The sequence below is a fragment of the Phascolarctos cinereus genome, unplaced genomic scaffold (assembly GCF_003287225.1).
Source record: "Phascolarctos cinereus isolate Bilbo 61053 unplaced genomic scaffold, phaCin_HiC Scaffold_5;HRSCAF=322, whole genome shotgun sequence".
NCBI lineage: Eukaryota > Metazoa > Chordata > Mammalia > Diprotodontia > Phascolarctidae > Phascolarctos > Phascolarctos cinereus.
In genome coordinates, this window is record NW_027555958.1 from 45,001,525 (window position 1) to 45,026,129 (window position 24,605).

The 24,605-nt window shown below is 48.8% G+C and overlaps 12 non-coding genes across 12 annotated transcripts; 6 read left to right on the top strand and 6 right to left on the bottom strand.

The window, feature by feature from the left end:
- Positions 1–1,603: 1,603 nt before the first annotated feature.
- Positions 1,604–1,675, bottom strand: TRNAM-CAU (transfer RNA methionine (anticodon CAU)). The gene has a single exon. It is a non-coding gene; the product is annotated as a tRNA-Met (tRNA).
- A 2,256-nt stretch (positions 1,676–3,931) lies between these two features.
- On the top strand, positions 3,932–4,003 carry TRNAW-CCA (transfer RNA tryptophan (anticodon CCA)). The gene has a single exon. It is a non-coding gene; the product is annotated as a tRNA-Trp (tRNA).
- A 1,665-nt stretch (positions 4,004–5,668) lies between these two features.
- TRNAS-AGA (transfer RNA serine (anticodon AGA)) lies at positions 5,669–5,750 on the bottom strand. Its single transcript has one exon. It is a non-coding gene; the product is annotated as a tRNA-Ser (tRNA).
- Positions 5,751–7,107: 1,357 nt separating this feature from the next.
- TRNAS-GCU (transfer RNA serine (anticodon GCU)) lies at positions 7,108–7,189 on the bottom strand. Its single transcript has one exon. It is a non-coding gene; the product is annotated as a tRNA-Ser (tRNA).
- A 3,119-nt stretch (positions 7,190–10,308) lies between these two features.
- On the bottom strand, positions 10,309–10,380 carry TRNAQ-CUG (transfer RNA glutamine (anticodon CUG)). The gene has a single exon. It is a non-coding gene; the product is annotated as a tRNA-Gln (tRNA).
- A 1,502-nt stretch (positions 10,381–11,882) lies between these two features.
- On the bottom strand, positions 11,883–11,954 carry TRNAQ-UUG (transfer RNA glutamine (anticodon UUG)). Its single transcript has one exon. It is a non-coding gene; the product is annotated as a tRNA-Gln (tRNA).
- Positions 11,955–13,492: 1,538 nt separating this feature from the next.
- TRNAQ-UUG (transfer RNA glutamine (anticodon UUG)) lies at positions 13,493–13,564 on the top strand. The gene has a single exon. It is a non-coding gene; the product is annotated as a tRNA-Gln (tRNA).
- Positions 13,565–14,364: 800 nt separating this feature from the next.
- Positions 14,365–14,436, top strand: TRNAQ-CUG (transfer RNA glutamine (anticodon CUG)). The gene has a single exon. It is a non-coding gene; the product is annotated as a tRNA-Gln (tRNA).
- A 1,496-nt stretch (positions 14,437–15,932) lies between these two features.
- Positions 15,933–16,004, top strand: TRNAQ-CUG (transfer RNA glutamine (anticodon CUG)). Its single transcript has one exon. It is a non-coding gene; the product is annotated as a tRNA-Gln (tRNA).
- Positions 16,005–19,122: 3,118 nt separating this feature from the next.
- TRNAS-GCU (transfer RNA serine (anticodon GCU)) lies at positions 19,123–19,204 on the top strand. The gene has a single exon. It is a non-coding gene; the product is annotated as a tRNA-Ser (tRNA).
- Positions 19,205–20,560: 1,356 nt separating this feature from the next.
- On the top strand, positions 20,561–20,642 carry TRNAS-AGA (transfer RNA serine (anticodon AGA)). Its single transcript has one exon. It is a non-coding gene; the product is annotated as a tRNA-Ser (tRNA).
- A 1,665-nt stretch (positions 20,643–22,307) lies between these two features.
- TRNAW-CCA (transfer RNA tryptophan (anticodon CCA)) lies at positions 22,308–22,379 on the bottom strand. The gene has a single exon. It is a non-coding gene; the product is annotated as a tRNA-Trp (tRNA).
- Positions 22,380–24,605: the final 2,226 nt, after the last annotated feature.

Here is a 24,605-nt window from a genome sequence, read left to right on the forward strand (position 1 = left end):
AATCCTGGAGTCAAGAAAGAAAAACAATTCTTTGAAGTAAGTGCTATTAATTATGCCCATTTTATAGTTGAGGAAACTGGGGTCCAGAGAGCTTTAGACTTTCCTCAGACTTGCCCAGAGTCACACACCTAGTAAATATTTTATTTGAATTCAGGTTTTCTTGACTCCAGGTTCCTGGCTCGATATACTATGTACCCAACTGCTTCTAATAGAAAAGTTGGGTAGGGTTTCAGGGAAATGCTGAGGAGTTCTGTTTGGGGTATAAGGATTATAAGATGCCTTTGGGACATTCATTTCAAGATGTTCAAGAGGCAGCTGAAGATACATGACTTTAGCTTAACAGAGAATAGGGCTGGATATGTAGATCTGGGAACGATCTACCTGGAGAAGGAATTTGGAACTGCGGCAGTTGATGACCTCACCAAACGAGGAGTTATGGAGAGAAAAACGAGAAGATTAACAAAAGAGGCTTTGGGCTCATACACCTAATTAGTGGGCCTGGCATAGATGAAGATGGAGGAAAGGACTTGATCTGGCTCTATTGACTAACCTTCCTTCTCAAATATTCATTTTTTCTTCTCTGGGTTAATCTACAGTGTCAAGTGCTACAGCTGAGGATTGAGTAAAGGACATTAGATTTGTAAATTCAGAAATCCTTGACAACTTTGAAAAAGTATTTTCAGTAGAATGCCAAAGCGAGAAGCTAGGCAATGAAGAACTTATAAGGCATAATATGAAAATTCCTTTCACATGAATCTTTAGTAGCCAAGGAAACATATTAACCCGCCCCATCCAACCCCAAGGTGTGGCTAGGTGGTGAAATGAAAAGAATACAATTCTGGTCAAATTCAGAAATCCACCGTGTGTATCTGAGGCTAGATTTGAGCTCAGACAGATGATATTTTTTTCTGACTCTAAGTCCGACGCCTTACCCACCACTTCACCTAGCTTGGTCATGCCTGGTCACCTGTAAATTCAGGCTATTAGACAAGATGATCTCTAAGACTCCTTTCAACTCTGAGAGTCTAGCAATGAACGAAGCTGAGAAGACCTTGAGTTTCAGAGACTCGAAGACTGTTGAAAACTCACTGTCTCTCTTGGAGCAGTACAGGGAGCAATGCCTAGTGATTTGGCCGAGTCAGACTGGTGCCTCCAGCCCAGCTCTTACCTGCAAAGGTCTTCAATGGCTTCTTACAGGAGACTCTGGGAGTCTTAACAGTGGGATTTCTGAGTGGGGGAGATGGTGAAACTTCTCCTGGGGTGCTCTTCTCAAGTCAAACTAGAAGGTCAGCTCTAATAGCACTAGAGAGTTAACGTTTAAGGATTTCCAGGAGCGAAAGGGTGAGTGTGGGCTGGCACACTAAGCTGCATCTTACCAACCCATAGGATCATAGTTAGAGCTGTGACCTTGGAGGTCATGGGGCCCAACTCCTTCATTTTGTAGATGGGGAAACTGGGGCTGAGAGAGACGTTCAGTGACATGCCCATGGTACACAGATAGCAGCTGTCAAAAGTGAAGATTTAACTGATGTTTTCTTGACTCCAGGATTTCATCTATTGCTCCAGCTAGGTTAAAATTAAAAATCGTTCGCAAAACTGTCGCTAGCAGAGGATGGTTTCGATCCATCGACCTCTGGGTTATGGGCCCAGCACGCTTCCGCTGCGCCACTCTGCTCTCGGGTACGTACTCCTTGGCAGTTGACCTCAAGAAAGTTTTATTGTCTCCTTTTCGTACTATCCTGGGATTTTTCTTGTCTTTTGATTCACGGTTAGGTTTAGGTTAACATTGAACACAACTCACTACTCTACGCTGAGCGCACCCTAGTCTCTGAAACCAGGACCCTCAAGTCAAACTTCACTCTAACTGTGCCTACTGCTCTCACGACCCCTGTGCCACTTACAATACAACTGTGCTACCGTCTACAGAAATCAAACACTTTCCACAGAAAAGTCCTTCTGCTCTGGTCTTCACCTCCCCACCCCCACCCCCACCTCCCCACCCCGGTCAATCTGTTTCAGAACCGCGGACACTTTCCCCTTAAGGGCTTTAGGAAGATCGCATAACTCCTAAGAAGGAGGGGACATAGCAAAAGAATACACTTTCTCTCTGCTTCTTTACGGACATCAGGTTCCCATGTGAAACACTGAATATAAACTCAGTTTGGTTTTTTCGACTTCTCCATCGGATTCACAGAATTTCCCCCTTCTTTTTCTTTCATTCTTCTCTTCCTTCCTTCTTTCCTTTTTTGTTCTTTGCCTCGAAATTTCTTTTTTCCCCCTCCTCTTGCTTTTTTTTTTAAACAAATCCTTTGTTATAAAGGATAGCTCTGTGGAAGGGAAAGTGAGACAAATGGAGGAGAAAACCTAGGCGATGTAAAGTCAAAAGATAACCATAGAATAAGGAGGAGAAAGAAAATGCTTAGATCCATGCTTAGAATGCCCCTACTTTGGACCAAATTGCTTTCGTTAGATGTGCTTTTTATATCCTTTCAGAGTGACCCTACTTGGGCAGAACTTTCTCTTTCCTCATTTATACGAAGTAATGACCTCCAAGATTCATTTCACCTGTGACATTCTCGGAATATTTGTTCAGCTTGAATCAGAATCTAAAGCGTGGATGCGCGAACTTAAAAAACAACAACAACCATATTCTGAGGGAAACATTTCAATTTAATTAGTTTCCTTGGCAGTAACATTTATTTTATTTTATTCATTTAAAAACATTACTCTGAAAAAGTGTCCCTAGGCTTCACCAGTGTCATAGGCTTAGCCAAAGGTGGCTAAGGCTCGAGGGCGGCCACACACAGAAACACACACACGATGAGCGCACCAGTTCAAGGTGTCTTCGTGATAAGATCGGGAGAAAGGTTGTTCCCACCCAGGGAAGAAAGAGTGTTTTAGCTTTATTCTTTTCTCCGGCCACTATCTTTAAGCATTTCATTTGGCAAAACTTCCCGACTCTCCCTTCATCGTCTCGTTTCCTTTCAAACAGGGGCCCTACATACACACCCCGCGTTTCCCTTGGACTTCTATCTTCATTACAAGGAATAGAAGAGCTCGAATGAGTCCAATCCGAAGGTATGGAAGAGAAATGTTTAAGTCATCGTCACATCAGTCCCTCAGACTTTTCTCGGGCTCCTACTGTTAACGGAAGGCGCTGTGTTCGGAGGTGGGCGATCTGAGGACGAGGAAAGAACGGTCCCTGCCTGCAAGTTAGCGTCGTTCTTCCTGTGGGGAGAATAGACGCTGGGAGCCAAAGACATCTGTGAGGCTCACGTCGGAGAAAGATGGAGATTCGGGAAAGACGAAATGAGGAAAGTGCATTTAAGGCTGGAAGCCCGGAGGAGGGAGCACTGTCGACTTCCAGGATTTGGGTGAGTTTGCCTGGTGGGCAGCGTGCCATAGAGAAGGGGGAAATGATGCTGGAAAGGAAAGCTCCAGACGCCAGGCTGAGGAATTTTCACCTTGCCCTGGGGGCAGGTGTCTTCCCTTTAAGTCAGGACAGCTGGGGAGCCCAATTGTAGCTGTAGTACTTAGCAAAGGAGACATAGCTATAAATGGTGTGCGACATGCCCACCTCCTTCACTTCAGCTTATTGTTTAGTTCCTCCTCTTGGCCTAGCTCAGGGCCTGGCACAGAGTGGGCAGGTGTTTAATAAACTTTTGTTGAAGGGAATGGAATGAAAAAGAGCCCAGCGAATAAACAGATGGCGATATGAATGTATGCTCTCCGTCAGACTGTAAGCTCCTAGAGGACAGGGGCCGAGACACTTTCGTCCCAGCATCCTCCGCAGAATAGTCTCTTATTAAGTGCTTAGTGACAGAGCGGATAAAGAGATGGATGGGCAAATTGCACAGGTGGAAGAACTGCGTCTTTTTTTTTTTTTTTGCAGTGGAAGTCCTTAAAAGGGAAAGAGGGACGTTACCGCCACGACCTCGTGGCGCAACGGTAGCGCGTCTGACTCCAGATCAGAAGGTTGCGTGTTCAAATCACGTCGGGGTCAGCCTTCTCCTTTCCTTGCTTTTCTCCACACAGTCTATACCAATCTGGAAAAGGGAACAAAGAAAAGGAGGGGAAACAGACACACGCACACGCACACGCACACGCACACGCACACGTGGAGCATTGTGGGGCCGAGGCCTGTCTATTTAGCAAGAAAAAAATGTCTCCTTCCCACGGTTGGACAACCGCGTCACGCCGACTGGCCGCCGCCCTGACAACAGTCCACTACAAAGGAACGAACTTTACACTCGCGAGTCAACAACCGGCCCCCGTTTTGTTTCTTGGACACCGCCATCCTGAGCCAGGCCTCGTAAGTCCGAAGCTTCTCTAGGGACACGTTGAACAGGCTGGGAGACACGGCCACTCTACTCTGAAGGCACCTTGGACAGAATGACGCACGACTCTGCTTATACCAAGTGTGAGTTGATGCCACAAGATTGTTCTTGGCCTTACCGATGGAAACAACTAGCAGACATCAAAAGACAACGCTCAGATTTTACTGGGATGGCTCACTCCGGATTCTCCACCTGTGAGGAAGACACACCGCAGTGGGAAGAGGCACAAAGAGGATGCGAGAGACTATCAGCAGAAAGGGATGGAAGAGCAAGCTCGTGGCAAGTGCGCGGCTCTAATTTACTCACGCTCTGTTTTCAACGTTTTTCTCTCCTGACTTTGTACGCTCCACACAGCAAGCCAGAGCGATTCGCCTTGGAAAGACCTAGGTAAGTAAGAAGCATTGCCTTGCTTTGAGGGGTAGGGGTAAGGGTAAGGGTAAGGTAAAGGCTTAGAGGAGAGAGAAAGGTCCCAGAAAGTTGGGAATGCCCGGGAGGGACTGCCCGACTCGGGCGAAAAAACGGAGCCGTGGAACCCGTCTAGGTCCTGGAGCAGAAAGTTCGCAGGTTTTCATTTCGAAGAGACAGCGACAGGTTCCAGGCACCGGCTTCTTTTTCTTGTACCCTGAATCCCCTCATCCTCCTCCAGACTCCTGGGCCGAATGGACCTGAAACCCTAAAACTCGGAGATCGAGGAGACAGCGTAAGGCCCCCGAAAGGCAACTGCTTCGCGTTTGCTAGGGAAGCGAGGGACCCGAAGTCTTTCGATTTGTAGGTTGGGCACGTGTTCTGCAGCCAACGGCCTGACCCTGTGCGCCTCACAGAACCTTTGCTAGTTGAAAAAAGTGCCTTGTTGAACGACCCACCCACGCGCCCACCGACTGACCTCCCCGGTCGTCTGAAAAGATTCATTGCAGGGCTTTCCTTCTCTCCTATTTGTTTCTTTTCCCAATGCCTGTAATTCTCGTCTGCACATTAGGGAAATAAATCAATCCATTCTTTCATGAGTTTGACAATCATCTACTAAAGTAGTTACCGTGTCGAGGAAGACCCTAGGCTCCCTGGTGGGTGGAGGAAGATCCAACAAGTCATCCTGTCCAGCCTCCCGGGAGCTTACTGGAGGATCTCGCCTTGTAGCCCTAGGTTGTTGGAGCGAACCTTCACAGTCTACTCAAAGCAAGAGAGAGCGCCGTCCTCAAAATGGCACAGGAAGAGAAGACTACCAATGCATTTGAAGCCCCTAATGCAAGCAGCGAATCAGTCCTAGGACGTTTGTTTGAGTCGCCTTCCATTGGGCTGGAGTTGGCAGCTCTGTGGAAAAGACAGCGCAAGCCCGTAGTCGGTAGGATTCGAACCTACGCGGGGAAACCCCAATGGATTTCTAGTCCATCGCCTTAACCACTCGGCCACGACTACCTGGCTTCCCAGCCCTCCTCCACCTGTACTAGACCGGCCCCAAACACCTCACCATCCCGGAGCCAGCCTGCTCAGCCTCTCTTCTCTCTCCAGACCAACCCAGGGGTTACTTCTGCACAGTCCCGACAACTGCCACTCCCACACTCCACCCCCACAGCCAGCCTTTCCCCCAGTGCGGGCACCGGCACCTCGAGGAGACTCCAGGGCGCGACAACCAAGGCTCTCGAACAACCAGTTTCCACTCTGGGATTAGCTGAGACCGAGCGCCCAGCCATTCATCCACCTATCATCACTTCGTGCGTTATGCATTTGGGGAGATTCCCACCCTGCCTTGTGTTACCTGAGACCTCCTGAGACCAAATGGGAGGGAGGAAGACAACGCGAACCACAGGAGCAACTCCCTTCGCCTCTCCGGGTCTCAGTTTACTTACCTAGCTCTAAAATGGGGACGGCAGGGACCTGATCTAAATGACGGGATCCCAGAGGTCTCTTCAGGCTTTTCTAACATTCTAGCCTTTCACACACGGGTGACCACCGGGCTCTGGGAGTTGAGCCAAGAGTGGAGAGCGGTGGTGGCTAGAATACCGTGGGAAGGAAGAGCGGGGTCGGGGGAAGGGTTTTAAGTGGGGGGGTGGTGGTGGTGCAGAGGTCTCGGGCTAATCTTGAACGGGGGAATAATAGATTTTGAACCAAGCATTTCCGGGTGGACCAAAACAGCACAGGCCGAGACTTGAAGACAAGGGGACCGCCACGGCGCGGTCCGGAAACAGTGAAGCGAACGATCTAGCTGGAGCGAAGGGACATCCAGTTGGGGAGGCAGTGCACGTGGGCAGCGAATGCACTGTATCCAAACCGCCAACCACACAGGCGGCTTCCTGTTTGTCGTTTATGTTTGTGCCCATGATTTGCGTGGCACAAGGGTGGTTGGGCTGGGAGGAGAGAGTGGAAGGTACGGAGGACTGGGTGCTGGGGGAAGGGGATGCCTCTGGGTCTCTGAACTCGTATGGCGTCCGGAATCATCCCGGGGACCGTCTGACACTGAAGAGGAGGCAGAGCCAGGTTTTTTCCATCGACCCCTCTGGCTGGAGATTTTGCGCTCAGAACGGCAGGAGGCGGGGCAGGTCGTGGAGGGATGGCAGTTGGAAATTTTGGAGCATAACCTGAGATAGAAAAAGCACGGTCTACTCAAGCTGGAGCACCTCCTATGAACCGCAGAGATCATAAAGGCAGCTTTAGTTACAGTTACCAACCACACCAAGCAAGGGATGGTGATGGCCCAAGAAGCTCCTTCTAGAGCTCCAGGACTAGCCCAGATTAGAAGGAGGAATTTAAAAGCCATGCACCTCGTAAGAGGGACCGACGAGGATGGGATTCGAACCCACGCGTGCAGAGCACAATGGATTAGCAGTCCATCGCCTTAACCACTCGGCCACCTCGTCTCGCTCTGTCCCTGTCTCCACACTGATACACAGGTAACAGCCGCAGCTGCGCACAACCGCGCCTTAGTGGCTCCCAGGTCTTTTCAGATTCCTGTGTTTTCAGTGCTGTACAGCTGCTATGTTGGAAGACACTGCCAAGCTCTCAGTAACAGCCTTCCCCATTCTCTGGCACTGCAAAGGGAAACAGTCCTAAGGGACAAGATGATCACAATGCCGAGTCAGCATTCTTAGGCCGATGGTTGATTGACGTGGGGTGCCTGGAGGGGCTGTGGTCCACTCGTTGGGGGCGAAGAGGGGGCAGGGAACAAGGGATAAAAGGCAATCCAACGGGGGAACGGAAGGAAGGAGGGGAGAGAGGGAAGGAGAAGGAAAGGAAGGAAAAATAAAGCAAAGAAGGAGGAAAGAAGGAAAGGAGGGAGGGAGGAGGAAAGGAATTAAAATACAAAGCAGAGCTAGAGGAAGGAAGGAAAAAATAAACAAAGAACAACGAGGAGGAAGAAAGGAAGGAAGGGAAGGAGGGAGGGAGGAAAAAAGAAAGCAAGGAAGAGCGAGAGGGAAGAAGGAAGGTAGGAAGGAAGGGAGAGAGCCGGGGGAACGGGGAGGAAAGGAAGGAAAAAATAAGGCCAAGGAGGAGGGAAAGTAGGAAGGGAGAGAAGGAGAGAGGAGGAAAGGAATTAAAATACAAAGCAAAGAAGAATCAGAGGAAGGAAGGAAAAAAATAAACAAAGAAGAACGAGGAGGAAAAAAGGAAGGAAGGAAGGAAGGAAGGGAAGGATAGAGGAAGGAAAAAAGAAATCAAGGAAGAGGGAGAGGAAGGGAGGAAGGAAGAAAGGAAGGGAGAGAGCCAGGAAGGGAGGGGGGAGGAAAGGAAGGAAAAAACATAGCAAAGAAGAACGAGAGGAAAGAAGGAAAGAATGAGGGAAGAAAAAAGAAAGCTAAGAAGAACGAGAGGAAGGAAGGAAAGAACGAGGGAAGAAAGGAAGGGAAGGAAGGAGGAAGGAAAAAAGAAGGCAAGGAAGAGCGAGAGGCAGAGAGGAGGAAAGGAAGGAAAAAAAGCAAGGAAGAGTGATGGAAAGGAGGAAAGGAAGGAAGGTAAAGAGGGAAGGAAGGAAAAAATAAAGCAGGGAAGAGAGGGAGAGAGGGCAGAAGGGAGGGAGGGAGGGAGGAAATGAAGCAGGGAGGAAGGAGGAAAGAAAAAAGCTAAGAAGAATGACAGGAAGGAAGGAAAGGAAGGGGAAAAAAGCAAAGAGGAAGGAGGGAAAGGAAGGAAAGAAGGAGGAAAGGAAGGAAGGGAAGGAGGGAGGGAGGAAAGAAGGAAGAGGCACAGGGAGGGAAGAGGAAAGGAAGAAAAAATGCAAAGAAGAACGAGAGGGAGTGAATGAAGAAAGGAAGAGAAAGAGGGAGAAAAGAAAAAAGTAAAGCAGGGAAGAGAAGGAGAGAGGGATGAAGGAAGGGAGGGAGGGAGAGAATGAAGCATGGAGGGAGGAGGAAAGAAAAAAAGCTAAGAAGAACGACAGGAAGGAAGGGAGAGAAGAGGAAAGGAAGGAAAAAACAAAGCAAAGAAGAAGGAGGGAAAGGAAGGAAGGGAAGGAGGAAAGGAAGGAAGGAAGGAGGGAGGAGGAAGGAAGGAAGGAAGGAAGGAAGGAAGGAAGGAAGGAAGGAAGGAAGGAAGGAAGGAAGGAAGGAAGAGAGGCAGGGAGGGAAGAGGAAAGGAAGAAAAACTGCAAAGAAGAACGAGAGGAAGGAAGGAATGAAGAACGGAAGAAAAGAGAAAGCAAGGAAGAGCTAGAGGGAGGAAGGACAAAAAAGAAAGAAGAAGAAAGGAAGCAAGAGGATTACTTGTGGTTCACCTTTGTGTTATCATCAAATACCAGGCACTAAGTCTCAGTCACAGACGCCAAAAGATTTTACTTGTTGAAACCACAGCGATCAGTCCGATTTGCTCTGAGCACTGCTCCAATTCCACGCGGCACAGCTTTACATTTTTATAATTTTATAGGGGAAAAGGGTCAAGCAACAGGAGGAGAGGATGTCATCCACCACATTTTGGATTTCTCTGTTTCATTGTCAAACTGCCGCGTCCCTGCTTTACTTTCTAAAACGATTTGCCTCATCACAGGCTTCCTTGTCATTTCACGAGGGCGTCTTTGAGGTCTCCGTCCTAATGGCTAAGGTTGCTCCAAAACGGAGTCAGTCTTGTTCTTTCTCTCCATTATCTGTATTTTCTCCATTCCTGCTATTTCCACTTCTGAGGTCATGGCTTCTGTGGATGGATCCCTTGCTTGGATTTTATCTCCTGTTAATTACGGGACCTGCCAACGACTCTTCTACCTAAGTTCCAGTGCTCTCTTCGGCATCCAGATGATGTACAAGAAGCAGGATTTTCTACTCTGTCCACTTCAAAAAATTTCATTTCAAATCTGACTATCAAGACCCAAGGCACACAGATCAATAGCTATAGGAGACCTACTCTAAGTCTTCTCTTCTCGAGGTTAAGCCTTTCCCCATCCTTCAACTGACCCAACTGTAGCGTGGTTGTGGGTCCCCTCGCTAGCCTCATTGCCTCCTCAGCACACCCTCTGGTCTCTTCTCAAATGTGACACCGAGATGAGACACAAAGCTCCAGACGGGAAGTGACCAGGACAGAGCACAGCCCTAGGATCTCCTCTCTGGCCCAGAACACTCACTAGACTCCAATTAATGCAGACAGAGGTGACAGGGTGATGTGTTGAAATGAACCCAGGACGTGGAGCGTTGCAATCAGGCCTCTGACGTTTTGTAATTGTGTGAACTCGTGCCAGTCACTACAGGATGTCCCGAAAAAAGGCTTTGTGGAAAAAAGTATTGAGGCGAGGGCGTTTGGTTGGGGTGGGGAAGGGAGGAAGGAGAGAGGGAAGGAGGGAGGGAGAGAGGAAGGAAGGAAGGAAGGAAGGAAGGAAGGAAGGAAGGAAGGAAGGAAGGAAGGAAGAAAGGAAGGAAGGAAGGAAGGAAGGGAAGAAGGGAAGAAGGGAAGGGTCGAGCTATCTATCTATCCTCAGGTACACAAAAAGAAAGAGGTGCTGACCCTGCGGATTGATTTAAAATTTTCAAGATCACCAGCAAAAGTTTGCTGCGCACCAAGGTTCCACCGAGATTTGAACTCGGATCGCTGGATTCAGAGTCCAGAGTGCTAACCATTACACCATGGAACCGGTGCATGCAGGTGTTTCCTCCCGAGTTTTATCCGACGCTGCCCAAATCCACCATTTCCATTGGTTATTCCCTCATTTGCACCTCTTCTTTCTACCCAACAACTTTCCAAATCCAAAGTCAGGCGCAGCCTGCGCGCCTAAGCAATGAGCCTCTCCTCTCTTAGTCTGTCCCTGATTGATAAATCTTATAAGGAAAGATCTTCCATGCTCCCTGTATGACTCTCAACATTGGGTTATAAGCCAGGGTGTGGCTATCTATGTTGACCCGAGAATTTAGCCAGTTGTCAGGAAAAGATGTGCTCTGGGAACCTGGCCAGTTCATCAGAACATATCAAGTTAATTAATAGTCGAAGATGTTTTGCTTGCTCTAGGAACTTGGCCAGTTGGTGGACCAAGTGAAAATATCTACTAGAATTATGGACCCCTCTGGCACGGGGCCTTCTTTGTTAGAGGCCCTGTTTAAATCCTAATCGGGAAAGCCATCTTTGGATTCTCACCCATGGAGAGGACGCTCTGCCTGGGACTTTCCCAATCGGGACCCTGAAAGCTGTACCCCGGGAATCCCCAGCTTGGACTTCAGGTGTTGGTGCTTCCCTGAATTGGTGAGTTTTTCTTATACTATTGCCATCCTTTGTATTCCTAGCCTGACTACAGTCGCGTTGCTAACTGCATGTTGCTGTAAATCTACCTTTTCTATACTTACATTATAATCTTAATTAAAGCTACCTTCATTTCTCTCTCTAGGAGTGTGTCTTAGTGTAGGAGCGAATCGGAACCACATTTTTTCTTCCTTAATCACACAGTCCCCTTCCTAGAGTCGGCCCAACAGCTTTTCCTTCTCAAACAACCCACACAGAATAAAATCGTCCTCCTGGTCCTCTTCTGACAGATAGATGCCTACATGAACCGAGCCCGTCTCCCGCCCCCCACACACATCTTCTTGCAATCCCCTTTCCTCCTTCTCTCCTCCTGCACCCCTTACCGTTTCTCACTTTCTCCTCCCCCCCACCCCCGACCTCTACTCCCCAACTCGCCTCCCTCTATTGAAGGAAAACCTGGGTTTTCCTGAAAATAAGTGAAAAGCAGCGAGAGGGGAAAATCTTTCGAGGAAGAGTCCACACACGCTACCCGCTCTGATCCCTATGCACAAATGCCATTGTGTTAATTGATTTTTGTTGGGAGACAAGACAGACGTACTGGCGGGCGTGACTGACAGACGGGACAGGAAGGCAGGCAGGCAGGCAGGCAGAGGGCTGGACAGACACAAGTAATTGCCATTTATGCAGCGCCTTAAGATTTGCAAAGAGCTTTACCTTTAAGCTACCTCATTTGATCCTCACTACAACCTTATTGTCCCCCTCCAGCAGATGGAGAGTAATGGGTCATCTTGGACAAGTTTGGTGGGGAAAGAGACTTTTTAGGTCCCTTCTCCTTCACTTTAGGCTCGCACAACTCCTCAATCCTACTCTGCAGGGTGTGTTTGGGAGAGAAGACCCAAAATGAGGTCCCACCGAGATTTGAACTCAGATCGCTGGATTCAAAGTCCAGAGTGCTAACCATTACACCATGGGACCCTTCCCGCACACGACGGCAATAATGACACTCTTTGTTGGACAGATTTGCTCTTCCTGAGGTTAGTTTCACCTGTCTTTCTAGAGTTCTGAACTGTGGACCTATCAGTGGCAATGACATTCCCAGTATTGTCACTGAATGGAAGCTCATCCACATCACTTTGCTGGCACAACGCTTTCAACACTGTAGGGAACAAAGAGCCATTTTGTGGAAAAACTAAGACACAACACTCAGATTTAACTGATAGAAATTAATCTTGTTGAACAACCGTCCTCCGAAGCTCAGAGTTATAAGCAACCTTATTAAGACGTGGCCTTTTGCTTCCAGGTAAAGGTGCAGTCTATGTAGGAGCTTTGCCGCTTTCCAGAAGGCAGTCCAGTCTGGTGGTCTCAGAGTATCAGGGGCGATTTTACCTCTAGAGGACACAGGGTTTTGGTCATTCTTCAATTCGTTGTCTTCTGAAATCAAGCATTCATTGAAAGTTTCTGTTACTATCCTTCACTTAGGAAGCTTCCTACCTTTCTAAGTGGTAACACCCTACAAAGAACTTTCAATCTCAATGAATTCTAGAATTCAGGTTTCATAAGCGAAATAAACCACTCCAGTTGGAGATAAGGAAGAAGCAAGGAATGACGCGTGAATATTAGGGTTGGGGTGTCCAACTATTAGGGAGAGCGAAGGAGAATTGATTTTATTTTATTTTTCTCTTTTATGTGATTTCCTTCTAGTATTTTACTGGATGTCCCCTAGACATCTTCAACCCAATATGTCCAAAACAGAACTTATTACCTTTCCCTAAAAATCCTCCCCCTTGTTGAACTTTCCTCTTACTGTTCAGGGTGCCATCATCCTCTCAGTCACCTGAGATATCCGGTTCGACTCCTCACCCTGTCCCCAAGCCCATATTCAATGTTGTCAAGATCTGTCGAGTTCATCTTCCTTATATCTCTCCTTTACACTTGCCCTTCTTTCCTCTACCTCTACCACCACCCGAGTACAGGTCCTCTTCGCTTCACACCTGGACCATTTTAACCTGTTGGTCGATCTTCCAGCCATAAGTGTAAGCCTACTTCAGTCCATCTCCCACTTACCAGGCAAATCATTCTTCCTAAAGGGTAGATCTGACCAGGTAACCACCATTTCCTCTTCGATCCACTCCGGGGCTCTCGATCGCCTTCCGTATCAAATATAGAATCCTCTATTGGGCATTCTTCACAACCTGGCCGCTTGAGCTCTTTGAGAGCAGAGGCTGTCTTTTTCTCGTCCTTCTTTCCTCAGTTTTTAGCAAAGTGCCTAGCACATAGTAGGAGATTGTTGATTGATTAGATGGTAGACTATTCTCTAGAACCTTCCGAACTACGTTGAAAGCGTTGTGCCAGCAAAGTGATGTGGATGAGCTTCCATTCAGTGACAATACTGGGAATGTCATTGCCACTGATAGGTCCACAGTTCAGAACTCTAGAAAGACAGGTGAAACTAACCTCAGGAAGAGCAAATCTGTCCAACAAAGAGTGTCATTATTGCCGTCGTGTGCGGGAAGGGTCCCATGGTGTAATGGTTAGCACTCTGGACTTTGAATCCAGCGATCTGAGTTCAAATCTCGGTGGGACCTCATTTTGGGTCTTCTCTCCCAAACACACCCTGCAGAGTAGGATTGAGGAGTTGTGCGAGCCTAAAGTGAAGGAGAAGGGACCTAAAAAGTCTCTTTCCCCACCAAACTTGTCCAAGATGACCCATTACTCTCCATCTGCTGGAGGGGGACAATAAGGTTGTAGTGAGGATCAAATGAGGTAGCTTAAAGGTAAAGCTCTTTGCAAACCCAAAGGCATTACATAATTGCTAACTACGTGTGTCCGGCCGGCCGCCTGCCTGCCTATCAATCAGTCCGACGGCAGGTCAGTCTGTACTGTCTGCCAACAACGACCAAATAACTGTGTGGACTCTTCCTCGAAAGATCTTTCCTCTCCTGCTGCTTTTCATTTATCTTCAGGAAACCTGGGTTTTCCTTCAGCCGAGGAAGACGAGTTCCGTAGGGGACAGGGGGAGTGGGGAAGGGAAAGGAAAAAGGGTGAGGGGCAGGAGGAGAGGGGGAGGAAAGGGGGGCTGCAAGAAGCTGGGGGGAAGGGCGAGAGGGGCTAGGTTCACGCACGCATCCGTTTGTCAGAAGAGGGCCAGGTGGATGATTTTATTCTGTGCGGGTTGTTTTGAGAAGGAAAAGCTGTTGGGCCGACTCTAGGAAGGGGGACGGACTAAGAGAGGAGAGGCTCATTGCTTAGGCGCTCAGGCTATGCCTGACTTTGGATTTGGAAAGCTGTTGGGGAGAAAGAAGAAGTGCAAACGAGTGAATAACCGGTGGAAATGGTGGATTTAGAGACCGTCTGATAAAACTAGGGAGGATGACGTTTCTACATCGGTTCCATGGTGTAATGGTTAGCACTCTGGACTCTGAATCCAGCGATCCGAGTTCAAATCTCGGTGGGACCTTCCTTTTCGGTCCTCTCTCCCAAAATACAGCCTGTGGAGTAGGGTTGAGGAGTGGAGTGAAGGAGTGAAGTAAAAGGAGAAGAGACCTAAAGTCTCTTTCCCCATGGAACCGGTCCCAGATGACGCTCCATCTGTTAGAGGGAAGTATAAGGTTGTAGTGAGGATCAAATGAGGTAGCTTAAAGGTAAAGCTCTTTGCAAATCTTAAGGCGCTGCATAAATGGCAATTACTTGTGTCTGTCCAGCCCTCTGCCTGCCTGCCTGCCTGCCTTCCTGTCCCGTCTGTCAGTCACGCCCGCCAGTACGTCTGTCTTGTCTCCCAACAAAACAATTAACACAATGGCATTTGTGCATAGGGATCAGAGCGGGTAGCGTGTGTGGACTCTTCCTCGAAAGATTTTCCCCTCTCGCTGCTTTTCACTTATTTTCAGGAAAACCCAGGTTTTCCTTCAATAGAGGGAGGCGAGTTGGGGAGTAGAGGTCGGGGGTGGGGGGGAGGAGAAAGTGAGAAACGGTAAGGGGTGCAGGAGGAGAGAAGGAGGAAAGGGGATTGCAAGAAGATGTGTGTGGGGGGCGGGAGACGGGCTCGGTTCATGTAGGCATCTATCTGTCAGAAGAGGACCAGGAGGACGATTTTATTCTGTGTGGGTTGTTTGAGAAGGAAAAGCTGTTGGGCCGACTCTAGGAAGGGGACTGTGTGATTAAGGAAGAAAAAATGTGGTTCCGATTCGCTCCTACACTAAGACACACTCCTAGAGAGAGAAATGAAGGTAGCTTTAATTAAGATTATAATGTAAGTATAGAAAAGGTAGATTTACAGCAACATGCAGTTAGCAACGCGACTGTAGTCAGGCTAGGAATACAAAGGATGGCAATAGTATAAGAAAAACTCACCAATTCAGGGAAGCACCAACACCTGAAGTCCAAGCTGGGGATTCCCGGGGTACAGCTTTCAGGGTCCCGATTGGGAAAGTCCCAGGCAGAGCGTCCTCTCCATGGGTGAGAATCCAAAGATGGCTTTCCCGATTAGGATTTAAACAGGGCCTCTAACAAAGAAGGCCCCGTGCCAGAGGGGTCCATAATTCTAGTAGATATTTTCACTTGGTCCACCAACTGGCCAAGTTCCTAGAGCAAGCAAAACATCTTCGACTATTAATTAACTTGATATGTTCTGATGAACTGGCCAGGTTCCCAGAGCACATCTTTTCCTGACAACTGGCTAAATTCTCGGGTCAACATAGATAGCCACACCCTGGCTTATAACCCAATGTTGAGAGTCATACAGCGGAGCATGGAAGATCTTTCCTTATAAGATTTATCAATCAGGGACAGACTAAGAGAGGAGAGGCTCATTGCTTAGGCGCGCAGGCTGCGCCTGACTTTGGATTTGGAAAGTTGTTGGGTAGAAAGAAGAGGTGCAAATGAGGGAATAACCAATGGAAATGGTGGATTTGGGCAGCGTCGGATAAAACTCGGGAGGAAACACCTGCATGCACCGGTTCCATGGTGTAATGGTTAGCACTCTGGACTCTGAATCCAGCGATCCGAGTTCAAATCTCGGTGGAACCTTGGTGCGCAGCAAACTTTTGCTGGTGATCTTGAAAATTTTAAATCAATCCGCAGGGTCAGCACCTCTTTCTTTTTGTGTACCTGAGGATAGATAGATAGCTCGACCCTTCCCTTCTTCCCTTCTTCCCTTCCTTCCTTCCTTCCTTCCTTTCTTCCTCTTCCTTCCTTCCTTCTTCCTTCCTTCCTTCCTTCCTTCCTTCCTTCCTCTCTCCCTCCCTCCTTCCCTCTCTCCTTCCTCCCTTCCCCACCCCAACCAAACGCCCTCGCCTCAATACTTTTTTCCACAAAGCCTTTTTTCGGGACATCCTGTAGTGACTGGCACGAGTTCACACAATTACAAAACGTCAGAGGCCTGATTGCAACGCTCCACGTCCTGGGTTCATTTCAACACATCACCCTGTCACCTCTGTCTGCATTAATTGGAGTCTAGTGAGTGTTCTGGGCCAGAGAGGAGATCCTAGGGCTGTGCTCTGTCCTGGTCACTTCCCGTCTGGAGCTTTGTGTCTCATCTCGGTGTCACATTTGAGAAGAGACCAGAGGGTGTGCTGAGGAGGCAATGAGGCTAGCGAGGGGACCCACAACCACGCTACAGTTGGGTCAGTTGAAGGATGGGGAAAGGCTTAACCTCGAGAAGAGAAGACTTAGAGTAGGTCTCCTATAGCTATTGATCTGTGTGCCTTGGGTCTTGATAGTCAGATTTGAAATGAAATTTTTTGAAGTGGACAGAGTAGAAAATCCTGCTTCTTGTACATCATCTGGATGCCGAAGAGAGCACTGGAACTTAGGTAGAAGAGTCGTTGGCAGGTCCCGTAATTAACAGGAGATAAAATCCAAGCAAGGGATCCATCCACAGAAGCCATGACCTCAGAAGTGGAAATAGCAGGAATGGAGAAAATACAGATAATGGAGAGAAAGAACAAGACTGACTCCGTTTTGGAGCAACCTTAGCCATTAGGACGGAGACCTCAAAGACGCCCTCGTGAAATGACAAGGAAGCCTGTGATGAGGCAAATCGTTTTAGAAAGTAAAGCAGGGACGCGGCAGTTTGACAATGAAACAGAGAAATCCAAAATGTGGTGGATGACATCCTCTCCTCCTGTTGCTTGACCCTTTTCCCCTATAAAATTATAAAAATGTAAAGCTGTGCCGCGTGGAATTGGAGCAGTGCTCAGAGCAAATCGGACTGATCGCTGTGGTTTCAACAAGTAAAATCTTTTGGCGTCTGTGACTGAGACTTAGTGCCTGGTATTTGATGATAACACAAAGGTGAACCACAAGTAATCCTCTTGCTTCCTTTCTTCCTTCTTTCTTTTTGTCCTTCCTCCCTCTAGCTCTTCCTTGCTTTCTCTTTTCTTCCGTTCTTCATTCCTTCCTTCCTCTCGTTCTTCTTTGCAGTTTTTCTTCCTTTCCTCTTCCCTCCCTGCCTCTCTTCCTTCCTTCCTTCCTTCCTTCCTTCCTTCCTTCCTTCCTTCCTTCCTTCCTTCCTTCCTTCCTTCCTCCCTCCCTCCTTCCCTTCCTTCCTTTCCTCCTTCCCTTCCTTCCTTTCCCTCCTTCTTCTTTGCTTTGTTTTTTCCTTCCTTTCCTCTTCTCTCCCTTCCTTCCTGTCGTTCTTCTTAGCTTTTTTTCTTTCCTCCTCCCTCCATGCTTCATTCTCTCCCTCCCTCCCTTCCTTCATCCCTCTCTCCTTCTCTTCCCTGCTTTACTTTTTTCTTTTCTCCCTCTTTCTCTTCCTTTCTTCATTCACTCCCTCTCGTTCTTCTTTGCATTTTTTCTTCCTTTCCTCTTCCCTCCCTGTGCCTCTTCCTTCTTTCCCTCCCTCCTTCCCTTCCTTTCCTTTCCTCCTTCTTTCCTTCCTTTCCCTCCTTCCTCTTTGCTTTTTTCCCCTTCCTTTCCTTCCTTCCTGTCATTCTTCTTAGCTTTTTTCTTTCCTCCTTCCTCCCTGCTTCATTTCCTCCCTCCCTCCCTCCCTTCTGCCCTCTCTCCCTCTCTTCCCTGCTTTATTTTTTCCTTCCTTCCCTCTTTACCTTCCTTCCTTTCCTCCTTTCCATCACTCTTCCTTGCTTTTTTTCCTTCCTTTCCTCCTCTCTGCCTCTCGCTCTTCCTTGCCTTCTTTTTTCCTTCCTCCTTCCTTCCCTTCCTTTCTTCCCTCGTTCTTTCCTTCCTTCCTCTCGTTCTTCTTAGCTTTCTTTTTTCTTCCCTCATTCTTTCCTTCTTTCCTCTCGTTCTTCTTTGCTATGTTTTTTCCTTCCTTTCCTCCCCCCTCCCTTCCTGGCTCTCTCCCTTCCTTTCTTCCTTCCTCCCTTCCTCTCCCTCTTCCTTGATTTCTTTTTTCCTTCCTCTATCCTTCCCTTCCTTCCTTCCTTCCTTCCTTTTTTCCTCCTCGTTCTTCTTTGTTTATTTTTTCCTTCCTTCCTCTGATTCTTCTTTGCTTTGTATTTTAATTCCTTTCCTCCTCTCTCCTTCTCTCCCTTCCTACTTTCCCTCCTCCTTGGCCTTATTTTTTCCTTCCTTTCCTCCCCCGTTCCCCCGGCTCTCTCCCTTCCTTCCTACCTTCCTTCTTCCCTCTCGCTCTTCCTTGCTTTCTTTTTTCCTCCCTCCCTCCTTCCCTTCCTTCCTTTCTTCCTCCTCGTTGTTCTTTGTTTATTTTTTCCTTCCTTCCTCTAGCTCTGCTTTGTATTTTAATTCCTTTCCTCCTCCCTCCCTCCTTTCCTTCTTTCCTCCTTCTTTGCTTTATTTTTTCCTTCCTTTCCTTCTCCTTCCCTCTCTCCCCTCCTTCCTTCCGTTCCCCCGTTGGATTGCCTTTTATCCCTTGTTCCCTGCCCCCTCTTCGCCCCCAACGAGTGGACCACAGCCCCTCCAGGCACCCCCACGTCAATCAACCATCGGCCTAAGAATGCTGACTCGGCATTGTGATCATCTTGTCCCTTAGGACTGTTTCCCTTTGCAGTGCCAGAGAATGGGGAAGGCTGTTACTGAGAGCTTGGCAGTGTCTTCCAACATAGCAGCTGTACAGCACTGAAAACACAGGAATCTGAAAAGACCTGGGAGCCACTAAGGCGCGGTTGTGCGCAGCTGCGGCTGTTACCTGTGTATCAGTGTGGAGACAGGGACAGAGCGAGACGAGGTGGCCGAGTGGTTAAGGCGATGGACTGCTAATCCATTGTGCTCTGCACGCGTGGGTTCGAATCCCATCCTCGTCGGTCCCTCTTACGAGGTGCATGGCTTTTAAATTCCTCCTTCTAATCTGGGCTAGTCCTGGAGCTCTAGAAGGAGCTTCTTGGGCCATCACCATCCCTTGCTTGGTGTGGTTGGTAACTGTAACTAAAGCTGCCTTTATGATCTCTGCGGTTCATAGGAGGTGCTCCAGCTTGAGTAGACCGTGCTTTTTCTATCTCAGGTTATGCTCCAAAATTTCCAACTGCCATCCCTCCACGACCTGCCCCGCCTCCTGCCGTTCTGAGCGCAAAATCTCCAGCCAGAGGGGTCGATGGAAAAAACCTGGCTCTGCCTCCTCTTCAGTGTCAGACGGTCCCCGGGATGATTCCGGACGCCATACGAGTTCAGAGACCCAGAGGCATCCCCTTCCCCCAGCACCCAGTCCTCCGTACCTTCCACTCTCTCCTCCCAGCCCAACCACCCTTGTGCCACGCAAATCATGGGCACAAACATAAACGACAAACAGGAAGCCGCCTGTGTGGTTGGCGGTTTGGATACAGTGCATTCGCTGCCCACGTGCACTGCCTCCCCAACTGGATGTCCCTTCGCTCCAGCTAGATCGTTCGCTTCACTGTTTCCGGACCGCGCCGTGGCGGTCCCCTTGTCTTCAAGTCTCGGCCTGTGCTGTTTGGTCCACCCGGAAATGCTTGGTTCAAAATCTATTATTCCCCCGTTCAAGATTAGCCCGAGACCTCTGCACCACCACCACCCCCCCACTTAAAACCCTTCCCCCGACCCCGCTCTTCCTTCCCACGGTATTCTAGCCACCACCGCTCTCCACTCTTGGCTCAACTCCCAGAGCCCGGTGGTCACCCGTGTGTGAAAGGCTAGAATGTTAGAAAAGCCTGAAGAGACCTCTGGGATCCCGTCATTTAGATCAGGTCCCTGCCGTCCCCATTTTAGAGCTAGGTAAGTAAACTGAGACCCGGAGAGGCGAAGGGAGTTGCTCCTGTGGTTCGCGTTGTCTTCCTCCCTCCCATTTGGTCTCAGGAGGTCTCAGGTAACACAAGGCAGGGTGGGAATCTCCCCAAATGCATAACGCACGAAGTGATGATAGGTGGATGAATGGCTGGGCGCTCGGTCTCAGCTAATCCCAGAGTGGAAACTGGTTGTTCGAGAGCCTTGGTTGTCGCGCCCTGGAGTCTCCTCGAGGTGCCGGTGCCCGCACTGGGGGAAAGGCTGGCTGTGGGGGTGGAGTGTGGGAGTGGCAGTTGTCGGGACTGTGCAGAAGTAACCCCTGGGTTGGTCTGGAGAGAGAAGAGAGGCTGAGCAGGCTGGCTCCGGGATGGTGAGGTGTTTGGGGCCGGTCTAGTACAGGTGGAGGAGGGCTGGGAAGCCAGGTAGTCGTGGCCGAGTGGTTAAGGCGATGGACTAGAAATCCATTGGGGTTTCCCCGCGTAGGTTCGAATCCTACCGACTACGGGCTTGCGCTGTCTTTTCCACAGAGCTGCCAACTCCAGCCCAATGGAAGGCGACTCAAACAAACGTCCTAGGACTGATTCGCTGCTTGCATTAGGGGCTTCAAATGCATTGGTAGTCTTCTCTTCCTGTGCCATTTTGAGGACGGCGCTCTCTCTTGCTTTGAGTAGACTGTGAAGGTTCGCTCCAACAACCTAGGGCTACAAGGCGAGATCCTCCAGTAAGCTCCCGGGAGGCTGGACAGGATGACTTGTTGGATCTTCCTCCACCCACCAGGGAGCCTAGGGTCTTCCTCGACACGGTAACTACTTTAGTAGATGATTGTCAAACTCATGAAAGAATGGATTGATTTATTTCCCTAATGTGCAGACGAGAATTACAGGCATTGGGAAAAGAAACAAATAGGAGAGAAGGAAAGCCCTGCAATGAATCTTTTCAGACGACCGGGGAGGTCAGTCGGTGGGCGCGTGGGTGGGTCGTTCAACAAGGCACTTTTTTCAACTAGCAAAGGTTCTGTGAGGCGCACAGGGTCAGGCCGTTGGCTGCAGAACACGTGCCCAACCTACAAATCGAAAGACTTCGGGTCCCTCGCTTCCCTAGCAAACGCGAAGCAGTTGCCTTTCGGGGGCCTTACGCTGTCTCCTCGATCTCCGAGTTTTAGGGTTTCAGGTCCATTCGGCCCAGGAGTCTGGAGGAGGATGAGGGGATTCAGGGTACAAGAAAAAGAAGCCGGTGCCTGGAACCTGTCGCTGTCTCTTCGAAATGAAAACCTGCGAACTTTCTGCTCCAGGACCTAGACGGGTTCCACGGCTCCGTTTTTTCGCCCGAGTCGGGCAGTCCCTCCCGGGCATTCCCAACTTTCTGGGACCTTTCTCTCTCCTCTAAGCCTTTACCTTACCCTTACCCTTACCCCTACCCCTCAAAGCAAGGCAATGCTTCTTACTTACCTAGGTCTTTCCAAGGCGAATCGCTCTGGCTTGCTGTGTGGAGCGTACAAAGTCAGGAGAGAAAAACGTTGAAAACAGAGCGTGAGTAAATTAGAGCCGCGCACTTGCCACGAGCTTGCTCTTCCATCCCTTTCTGCTGATAGTCTCTCGCATCCTCTTTGTGCCTCTTCCCACTGCGGTGTGTCTTCCTCACAGGTGGAGAATCCGGAGTGAGCCATCCCAGTAAAATCTGAGCGTTGTCTTTTGATGTCTGCTAGTTGTTTCCATCGGTAAGGCCAAGAACAATCTTGTGGCATCAACTCACACTTGGTATAAGCAGAGTCGTGCGTCATTCTGTCCAAGGTGCCTTCAGAGTAGAGTGGCCGTGTCTCCCAGCCTGTTCAACGTGTCCCTAGAGAAGCTTCGGACTTACGAGGCCTGGCTCAGGATGGCGGTGTCCAAGAAACAAAACGGGGGCCGGTTGTTGACTCGCGAGTGTAAAGTTCGTTCCTTTGTAGTGGACTGTTGTCAGGGCGGCGGCCAGTCGGCGTGACGCGGTTGTCCAACCGTGGGAAGGAGACATTTTTTTCTTGCTAAATAGACAGGCCTCGGCCCCACAATGCTCCACGTGTGTGTGTGCGTGTGCGTGTGCGTGTGCGTGTGTCTGTTTCCCCTCCTTTTCTTTGTTCCCTTTTCCAGATTGGTATAGACTGTGTGGAGAAAAGCAAGGAAAGGAGAAGGCTGACCCCGACGTGATTTGAACACGCAACCTTCTGATCTGGAGTCAGACGCGCTACCGTTGCGCCACGAGGTCGTGGCGGTAACGTCCCTCTTTCCCTTTTAAGGACTTCCACTGCAAAAAAAAAAAAAAAGACGCAGTTCTTCCACCTGTGCAATTTGCCCATCCATCTCTTTATCCGCTCTGTCACTAAGCACTTAATAAGAGACTATTCTGCGGAGGATGCTGGGACGAAAGTGTCTCGGCCCCTGTCCTCTAGGAGCTTACAGTCTGACGGAGAGCATACATTCATATCGCCATCTGTTTATTCGCTGGGCTCTTTTTCATTCCATTCCCTTCAACAAAAGTTTATTAAACACCTGCCCACTCTGTGCCAGGCCCTGAGCTAGGCCAAGAGGAGGAACTAAACAATAAGCTGAAGTGAAGGAGGTGGGCATGTCGCACACCATTTATAGCTATGTCTCCTTTGCTAAGTACTACAGCTACAATTGGGCTCCCCAGCTGTCCTGACTTAAAGGGAAGACACCTGCCCCCAGGGCAAGGTGAAAATTCCTCAGCCTGGCGTCTGGAGCTTTCCTTTCCAGCATCATTTCCCCCTTCTCTATGGCACGCTGCCCACCAGGCAAACTCACCCAAATCCTGGAAGTCGACAGTGCTCCCTCCTCCGGGCTTCCAGCCTTAAATGCACTTTCCTCATTTCGTCTTTCCCGAATCTCCATCTTTCTCCGACGTGAGCCTCACAGATGTCTTTGGCTCCCAGCGTCTATTCTCCCCACAGGAAGAACGACGCTAACTTGCAGGCAGGGACCGTTCTTTCCTCGTCCTCAGATCGCCCACCTCCGAACACAGCGCCTTCCGTTAACAGTAGGAGCCCGAGAAAAGTCTGAGGGACTGATGTGACGATGACTTAAACATTTCTCTTCCATACCTTCGGATTGGACTCATTCGAGCTCTTCTATTCCTTGTAATGAAGATAGAAGTCCAAGGGAAACGCGGGGTGTGTATGTAGGGCCCCTGTTTGAAAGGAAACGAGACGATGAAGGGAGAGTCGGGAAGTTTTGCCAAATGAAATGCTTAAAGATAGTGGCCGGAGAAAAGAATAAAGCTAAAACACTCTTTCTTCCCTGGGTGGGAACAACCTTTCTCCCGATCTTATCACGAAGACACCTTGAACTGGTGCGCTCATCGTGTGTGTGTTTCTGTGTGTGGCCGCCCTCGAGCCTTAGCCACCTTTGGCTAAGCCTATGACACTGGTGAAGCCTAGGGACACTTTTTCAGAGTAATGTTTTTAAATGAATAAAATAAAATAAATGTTACTGCCAAGGAAACTAATTAAATTGAAATGTTTCCCTCAGAATATGGTTGTTGTTGTTTTTTAAGTTCGCGCATCCACGCTTTAGATTCTGATTCAAGCTGAACAAATATTCCGAGAATGTCACAGGTGAAATGAATCTTGGAGGTCATTACTTCGTATAAATGAGGAAAGAGAAAGTTCTGCCCAAGTAGGGTCACTCTGAAAGGATATAAAAAGCACATCTAACGAAAGCAATTTGGTCCAAAGTAGGGGCATTCTAAGCATGGATCTAAGCATTTTCTTTCTCCTCCTTATTCTATGGTTATCTTTTGACTTTACATCCCTAGGTTTTCTCCTCCATTTGTCTCACTTTCCCTTCCACAGAGCTATCCTTTATAACAAAAGGATTTGTTTAAAAAAAAAAGCAAGAGGAGGGGGAAAAAAGAAATTTCGAGGCAAAGAACAAAAAAGGAAAGAAGGAAGGAAGAGAATGAAAGAAAAAGAAGGGGAAATTCTGTGAATCCGATGGAGAAGTCGAAAAAACCAAACTGAGTTTATATTCAGTGTTTCACATGGGAACCTGATGTCCGTAAAGAAGCAGAGAGAAAGTGTATTCTTTTGCTATGTCCCCTCCTTCTTAGGAGTTATGCGATCTTCCTAAAGCCCTTAAGGGGAAAGTGTCCGCGGTTCTGAAACAGATTGACCGGGGTGGGGAGGTGGGGGTGGGGGTGGGGAGGTGAAGACCAGAGCAGAAGGACTTTTCTGTGGAAAGTGTTTGATTTCTGTAGACGGTAGCACAGTTGTATTGTAAGTGGCACAGGGGTCGTGAGAGCAGTAGGCACAGTTAGAGTGAAGTTTGACTTGAGGGTCCTGGTTTCAGAGACTAGGGTGCGCTCAGCGTAGAGTAGTGAGTTGTGTTCAATGTTAACCTAAACCTAACCGTGAATCAAAAGACAAGAAAAATCCCAGGATAGTACGAAAAGGAGACAATAAAACTTTCTTGAGGT